The 7,913-nt window shown below is 36.0% G+C and overlaps 2 long non-coding RNA genes across 2 annotated transcripts; both read right to left on the minus strand.

The window, feature by feature from the left end:
- Window positions 1-1,017: 1,017 nt before the first annotated feature.
- Window positions 1,018-3,835, minus strand: LOC123037228. The gene is made up of 3 exons (XR_006417419.1): window positions 3,379-3,835; window positions 1,320-2,471; window positions 1,018-1,262 (listed from the first exon to the last, which is right to left on the minus strand). It is a non-coding gene; the product is annotated as an uncharacterized LOC123037228 (long non-coding RNA).
- A 1,004-nt stretch (window positions 3,836-4,839) lies between these two features.
- LOC123037223 lies at window positions 4,840-7,658 on the minus strand. Its single transcript, XR_006417417.1, has 3 exons — window positions 7,202-7,658; window positions 5,142-6,293; window positions 4,840-5,084 (listed from the first exon to the last, which is right to left on the minus strand). It is a non-coding gene; the product is annotated as an uncharacterized LOC123037223 (long non-coding RNA).
- Between the last annotated feature and the right edge of the window lie 255 nt (window positions 7,659-7,913).

Genomic DNA, 7,913 nt, shown 5'->3' on the forward strand with positions numbered 1-7,913 from the left:
AAGCCACTGATAATGTGAGCGGAGATTCATACGTGACGGTCAGTTTAGTTATCCCAATGATTTCTATGATAAATACTAAACTAAAAGAAGCTAACGTGGTTACCGCTGAGGGCATCCTAACAAAAGACACAATTCTAAATATATCGGAAAAGCGATTGAGTGGTTTGCTGCAGAATAATATTCTGATGAAAGCTACTATGCTTGATCCTCGTTTTAAAAAAATATACTTCAATATGCCTCTCCACGTCAAAAATGTAACAGATGAAATCGTAAGGCAGATGATTGAAAATAAAGAAACAAAAATACAGCCGTCTGAAGGAGAAATGGATTTCGAAGACATGGTCGTACAGGACATGGACGTACAGGAAAGTTTTTTGGATCTCCACAACAGGACCATAGAACTCCGAGACTCTGTAGTCCAAAGTTCGGAAAGAAAAGAAATGCAACTGGTCTTTAGTATGCCATTCTGTAATTGGGAGACCAATCCTTTCGAATTTTGGATCTCGCAAACACAAACAATGCCCATGCTAGCGAAGGTGGCATTAAGTTGTCTCATCACGCCGGGTAGTTCCGTTTCTTCCAGTGATTGAAAATGCTATGCTACATCAAAGTATTTTTTTTACTCTCGCTATTGCTCTGATTTCGTTCGGCTCTGTAGCATAGCAAAGAGCACAAAAGCAAAACGGTTGCTTTTCTGCTCTGCTCTGTAGCACAGAACGTCGGAGTACAGAGCAATAGCAATAGCAAAAATGCCCGTCATACTATTTGTAGTTGTAGCTATAGCACAAGCATCGACAGCGAGAATGAAAGCAAAGCGAACGAAAATAAAAGCAACTCTGCTTTTGCTCTCGTAGCAACAGCGTAGTTGCTCTCATAGCATTTTTGTAGTTGCTCTCATAGCAGCTCCGTATTTTGCCGCATACCAAATCTTACCGTTATATTTTGTTTTGGTACACATGCACGGTTTTAAACAAGCAGTAATATTAATTTACCAGATATTGCATTTAAAGACGTTAATTTCAAATTATAATAATATATTCCTTTTCAATATAACAAAAATAAAAAATTAAATTTCAACAATAACAATAATTTCAATTATGATTTTCTTCGTCTTCAAATGAAGGGAAATTTTCGATGACACTATCCAAATGGAATGAGTTTAGTTTGACAAGTATAATATTTTCTAATGTGTCGTGGCTTAACCTATTCCGATTGTCGACCAATAGAAGTTTTAATGATGAAAATGCCCTTTCGATTGTGACCTAAATAAAATTAAAAGTTATTAACATATTACTTGCAGCAAAAACAATACTTCTTACTTGTGTGGGCGGAGTGGCAAAGCATACTTTGCTTAGTGCATACAGTTCAGGATCAGTCGACTTTCTTTCTCTCCAGAAGTTCAATACATTAACACTTGCTTTCATGTAAGGGAGTTTTAGTGTTTCGATTTTTGTAAAAACATCCGTGCATTCGTCTGATGGCGATACCGTAGCTCCCAAATAGCTGTCTAACAAGTCGAACTCATTATTTTCCAGCCCTTCTTCAAGACTCATAGAATTCAATGAAGTTGTTGATGAATAAAGTTTGTGGATTCATAATGCAAGTGTAGCTATCTATAAACTCCCACAACATAGAGGTAGCGTCGAAATTTTCATCATCCGTTTTATTTTCGATTGCTTCAATTTCACTCAATACGTCCTTAGCTTTGTTAAGTCGATCGATCATTTCATATGTTGATCCCCACCTTGTGGGACAATCCAATTGAGGCAATTTAAGTTTTCGAAAGTCAAATGCCTCACGATAACCATTTGATGGCTTACGAATGTATTTCGTCACGTTGCGACATTGAATTACATAGCTTTTAATGTCTGCCTTTTTTGAAACATCAAGTGCGCAAAGTTGTGCAGTATGTGCTGCACACCGGCATATTTGTATATTACCCACGTGCAATTCTTCTGGGGTCTCAAAATTATCAATTTTTTTAGTATAGTCTATGTTTTTTTCCACTTCCTCTGTGCCTTCAAAATCATCATCAGCTGCATAACTATGTGATAATATTTTTGTTGTTTTTATCATGTTAGCTCCATTGTCTGATGTAATTGAAATAATTTGATTCAATCGGATGTTGTACTTCTCTAAAGTAGCTATAATTTCTTTGGCAAGATTTTTAGACGTACTTCCACTAGTGCCTTTAATTTCAGACATGCCTAAAATCCGGGATACAATTTTATTTTCATTAATAAATTGCGCGCTTATTCCAAAAATATTACGGTTAAGCTGAGTTGCGCTATCTATTTTCAAAGTCATTAAGCGGCCCTGCATTTCTTGTTGCATTTCGCTGCGTATGTTTTTCGCCACATGTTTTAGCATATTTTTGCATTTACTGCCATTTAATTTAAAGCTTTTTCCACTCTTTTCTGTAAGACCCAGACAAATCGGATCTATTTATTTATTTATTTATTTATGAAGAGCTGCCAAGTAATTTAAAACAAGAGAGAACGCTATAATCGGGTGCCCCGACTATCAGATACCCGTTACTCAGGTAAAGGGAGTGCGAGGGAGATGGAGATAGAAACTTTGATCACGCATAACTTTTTAACGAATGGTCCGATTTGAAAAATTTCTTCTACATTTCGATAGGTATTGATAAACACAATAAAACTGCATTTTTACTTTTCCGAAATATTTAAATTTTTAAAATCGTATATAAGCGATTGTGGGCGTTAAAGGGGGCGTGGCACCATTTTGAAACAAACTTGCGCTGCGTAGGAACTCCTAGAATCTGCATGCAAAATGCCAATCTTCTAGCTTTTATAGTTTCCGAGATCTCAGCGTTTATACGGACAGACAGACGGACAGACGGACAGACGGACATGGCTAGATCGACTCGGCTAGTGACCCTGATCAAGAATATATATACTTTATAGGGTCGGAAACGCTTCCTTCTAGCTGTTACATACTTTTGCACGAATACAATATACCCTTTTACTCTACGAGTAACGGGTATAATTAATAGGTAGCGGTAATGTTGAGCAATAGCAACGGGGGCCTTCAGCTCGGTTTTTACAATGATTACATGAGTAATATTTTATATATACATTTTGGCTAAATAATAATTATTTTAAATGAGGTGATATAAGTTTGTGTTCTTTAGAAATAGTATTATTTGTAATATGTTTGGTAATATGGGGTTTGAGATGGATTCTAGTGGATTGGTGTTTTTAAATAGTAGTTGTCTTTGGCAGTTTAGTGACTTGCAGTTAGTCAGTAAATGAATAATTGATAAGGCATCGTTGGTATCATTGCAGAACGGACAGGTCCTGGTTTCGGTTGGGTCCATATAGTGTGTAGTATATCTATTATATTTTTCATGTTTACCGAATTTAAAACATTGAAAGGTACGCTTTCTTCTGTTACCAGTCCTATGTATGAACGAATTAACTGTTTTTTGTTTATTTTAACTTTCATTATTTCTTTTCTGGGTTCTGTTATATTTTCTGAACAAGTGGACTCCTCGTCTAGATTATCTATTTTTATTTTGTGCACTCCAACAATATGTTTCTTTAAATTAAATGTACGATCTTTCTTTAAAGACCGATTACAAGATTTGCACTGCACATATGTTGACCCATCGTCTCCAAAATATTTTAAAATATTGTTTTTTCGCGAAGCCATGTTTACGCTTGAGGTGAATTAATATTACTACGCGTTTAAAACCGTACATGCACCGAGCAACTACAAAAATGCTATGAGAGCAACTACGCTGTTGCTACGAGAGCAAAAGCAGAGTTGCTTTTATTTTCGTTCGCTTTGCTTTCATTCTCGGTTTCGATGCTTGTGCTATAGCTACAACTACAAATAGTATGACGGGCATTTTTTGCTATTGCTATTGCTCATAAACTAAAAGAAGCTAACGTGGTTACCGCTGAGGGCATCCTAACAAAAGACACAATTCTAAATATATCGGAAAAGCGATTGAGTGGTTTGCTACGGAATAATATTCTGATGAAAGCTACTATGCTTGATCCTCGTTTTAAAAAAATGTACTTCAATATGCCTCTCCACGTCAAAAATGTAACAGATGAAATCGTAAGGCAGATGATTGAAAATAAAGAAACAAAAATACAGCCGTCTGAAGGAGAAATGGATTTCGAAGACATGGTCGTACAGGACATGGACGTACAGGAAAGTTTTTTGGATCTCCACAACAGGACCATAGAACTCCGAGACTCTGTAGTCCAAAGTTCGGAAAGAAAAGAAATGCAACTGGTCTTTAGTATGCCATTCTGTAATTGGGAGACCAATCCTTTCGAATTTTGGATCTCGCAAACACAAACAGTGCCCATGCTAGCGAAGGTGGCATTAAGTTGTCTCATCACGCCGGGTAGTTCCGTTTCTTCCAGTGATTGAAAATGCTATGCTACATCAAAGTATTTTTTTTTACTCTCGCTATTGCTCTGATTTCGTTCGGCTCTGTAGCATAGCAAAGAGCACAAAAGCAAAACGGTTGCTTTTCTGCTCTGCTCTGTAGCACAGAACGTCGGAGTACAGAGCAATAGCAATAGCAAAAAATGCCCGTCATTCTATTTGTAGTTGTAGCTATAGCACAAGCATCGACAGCGAGAATGAAAGCAAAGCGAACGAAAATAAAAGCAACTCTGCTTTTGCTCTCGTAGCAACAGCGTAGTTGCTCTCATAGCATTTTTGTAGTTGCTCTCATAGCAGCTCCGTATTTTGCCGCATACCAAATCTTACCGTTATATTTTGTTTTGGTACACATGCACGGTTTTAAACAAGCAGTAATATTAATTTACCAGATATTGCATTTAAAGACGTTAATTTCAAATTATAATAATATATTCCTTTTCAATATAACAAAAATAAAAAATTAAATTTCAACAATAACAATAATTTCAATTATGATTTTCTTCGTCTTCAAATGAAGGGAAATTTTCGATGACACTATCCAAATGGAATGAGTTTAGTTTGACAAGTATAATATTTTCTAATGTGTCGTGGCTTAACCTATTCCGATTGTCGACCAATAGAAGTTTTAATGATGAAAATGCCCTTTCGATTGTGACCTAAATAAAATTAAAAGTTATTAACATATTACTTGCAGCAAAAACAATACTTCTTACTTGTGTGGGCGGAGTGGCAAAGCATACTTTGCTTAGTGCATACAGTTCAGGATCAGTCGACTTTCTTTCTCTCCAGAAGTTCAATACATTAACACTTGCTTTCATGTAAGGGAGTTTTAGTGTTTCGATTTTTGTAAAAACATCCGTGCATTCGTCTGATGGCGATACCGTAGCTCCCAAATAGCTGTCTAACAAGTCGAACTCATTATTTTCCAGCCCTTCTTCAAGACTCATAGAATTCAATGAAGTTGTTGATGAATAAAGTTTGTGGATTCATAATGCAAGTGTAGCTATCTATAAACTCCCACAACATAGAGGTAGCGTCGAAATTTTCATCATCCGTTTTATTTTCGATTGCTTCAATTTCACTCAATACGTCCTTAGCTTTGTTAAGTCGATCGATCATTTCATATGTTGATCCCCACCTTGTGGGACAATCCAATTGAGGCAATTTAAGTTTTCGAAAGTCAAATGCCTCACGATAACCATTTGATGGCTTACGAATGTATTTCGTCACGTTGCGACATTGAATTACATAGCTTTTAATGTCTGCCTTTTTTGAAACATCAAGTGCGCAAAGTTGTGCAGTATGTGCTGCACACCGGCATATTTGTATATTACCCACGTGCAATTCTTCTGGGGTCTCAAAATTATCAATTTTTTTAGTATAGTCTATGTTTTTTTCCACTTCCTCTGTGCCTTCAAAATCATCATCAGCTGCATAACTATGTGATAATATTTTTGTTGTTTTTATCATGTTAGCTCCATTGTCTGATGTAATTGAAATAATTTGATTCAATCGGATGTTGTACTTCTCTAAAGTAGCTATAATTTCTTTGGCAAGATTTTTAGACGTACTTCCACTAGTGCCTTTAATTTCAGACATGCCTAAAATCCGGGATACAATTTTATTTTCATTAATAAATTGCGCGCTTATTCCAAAAATATTACGGTTAAGCTGAGTTGCGCTATCTATTTTCAAAGTCATTAAGCGGCCCTGCATTTCTTGTTGCATTTCGCTGCGTATGTTTTTCGCCACATGTTTTAGCATATTTTTGCATTTACTGCCATTTAATTTAAAGCTTTTTCCACTCTTTTCTGTAAGACCCAGACAAATCGGATCTATTTATTTATTTATTTATTTATGAAGAGCTGCCAAGTAATTTAAAACAAGAGAGAACGCTATAATCGGGTGCCCCGACTATCAGATACCCGTTACTCAGGTAAAGGGAGTGCGAGGGAGATGGAGATAGAAACTTTGATCACGCATAACTTTTTAACGAATGGTCCGATTTGAAAAATTTCTTCTACATTTCGATAGGTATTGATAAACACAATAAAACTGCATTTTTACTTTTCCGAAATATTTAAATTTTTAAAATCGTATATAAGCGATTGTGGGCGTTAAAGGGGGCGTGGCACCATTTTGAAACAAACTTGCGCTGCGTAGGAACTCCTAGAATCTGCATGCAAAATGCCAATCTTCTAGCTTTTATAGTTTCCGAGATCTCAGCGTTTATACGGACAGACAGACGGACAGACGGACAGACGGACATGGCTAGATCGACTCGGCTAGTGACCCTGATCAAGAATATATATACTTTATAGGGTCGGAAACGCTTCCTTCTAGCTGTTACATACTTTTGCACGAATACAATATACCCTTTTACTCTACGAGTAACGGGTATAATTAATAGGTAGCGGTAATGTTGAGCAATAGCAACGGGGGCCTTCAGCTCGGTTTTTTACAATGATTACATGAGTAATATTTTATATATACATTTTGGCTAAATAATAATTATTTTAAATGAGGTGATATAAGTTTGTGTTCTTTAGAAATAGTATTATTTGTAATATGTTTGGTAATATGGGGTTTGAGATGGATTCTAGTGGATTGGTGTTTTTAAATAGTAGTTGTCTTTGGCAGTTTAGTGACTTGCAGTTAGTCAGTAAATGAATAATTGATAAGGCATCGTTGGTATCATTGCAGAACGGACAGGTCCTGGTTTCGGTTGGGTCCATATAGTGTGTATTATATCTATTATATTTTTCATGTTTACCGAATTTAAAACATTGAAAGGTACGCTTTCTTCTGTTACCAGTCCTATGTATGAACGAATTAACTGTTTTTTGTTTATTTTAACTTTAATTATTTCTTTTCTGGGTTCTGTTATATTTTCTGAACAAGTGGACTCCTCGTCTAGATTATCTATTTTTATTTTGTGCACTCCAACAATATGTTTCTTTAAATTAAATGTACGATCTTTCTTTAAAGACCGATTACAAGATTTGCACTGCACATATGTTGACCCATCGTCTTCAAAATATTTTAAAATATTGTTTTTTCGCGAAGCCATGTTTACGCTTAAGGTGAATTAATATTACTACGCATTTAAAACCGTACATGCACCGAGCAACTACAAAAATGCTATGAGAGCAACTACGCTGTTGCTACGAGAGCAAAAGCAGAGTTGCTTTTATTTTCGTTCGCTTTGCTTTCATTCTCGGTTTCGATGCTTGTGCTATAGCTACAACTACAAATAGTATGACGGGCATTTTTTGCTATTGCTATTGCTCATAAACTAAAAGAAGCTAACGTGGTTACCGCTGAGGGCATCCTAACAAAAGACACAATTCTAAATATATCGGAAAAGCGATTGAGTGGTTTGCTACGGAATAATATTCTGATGAAAGCTACTATGCTTGATCCTCGTTTTTAAAAAATGTACTTCAATATGCCTCTCCACGTCAAAAATGTAACAGATGAAATCG

This window comes from Drosophila rhopaloa, unplaced genomic scaffold (genome assembly GCF_018152115.1).
Source record: "Drosophila rhopaloa isolate 14029-0021.01 unplaced genomic scaffold, ASM1815211v1 contig_155, whole genome shotgun sequence".
Lineage (NCBI taxonomy): Eukaryota > Metazoa > Arthropoda > Insecta > Diptera > Drosophilidae > Drosophila > Drosophila rhopaloa.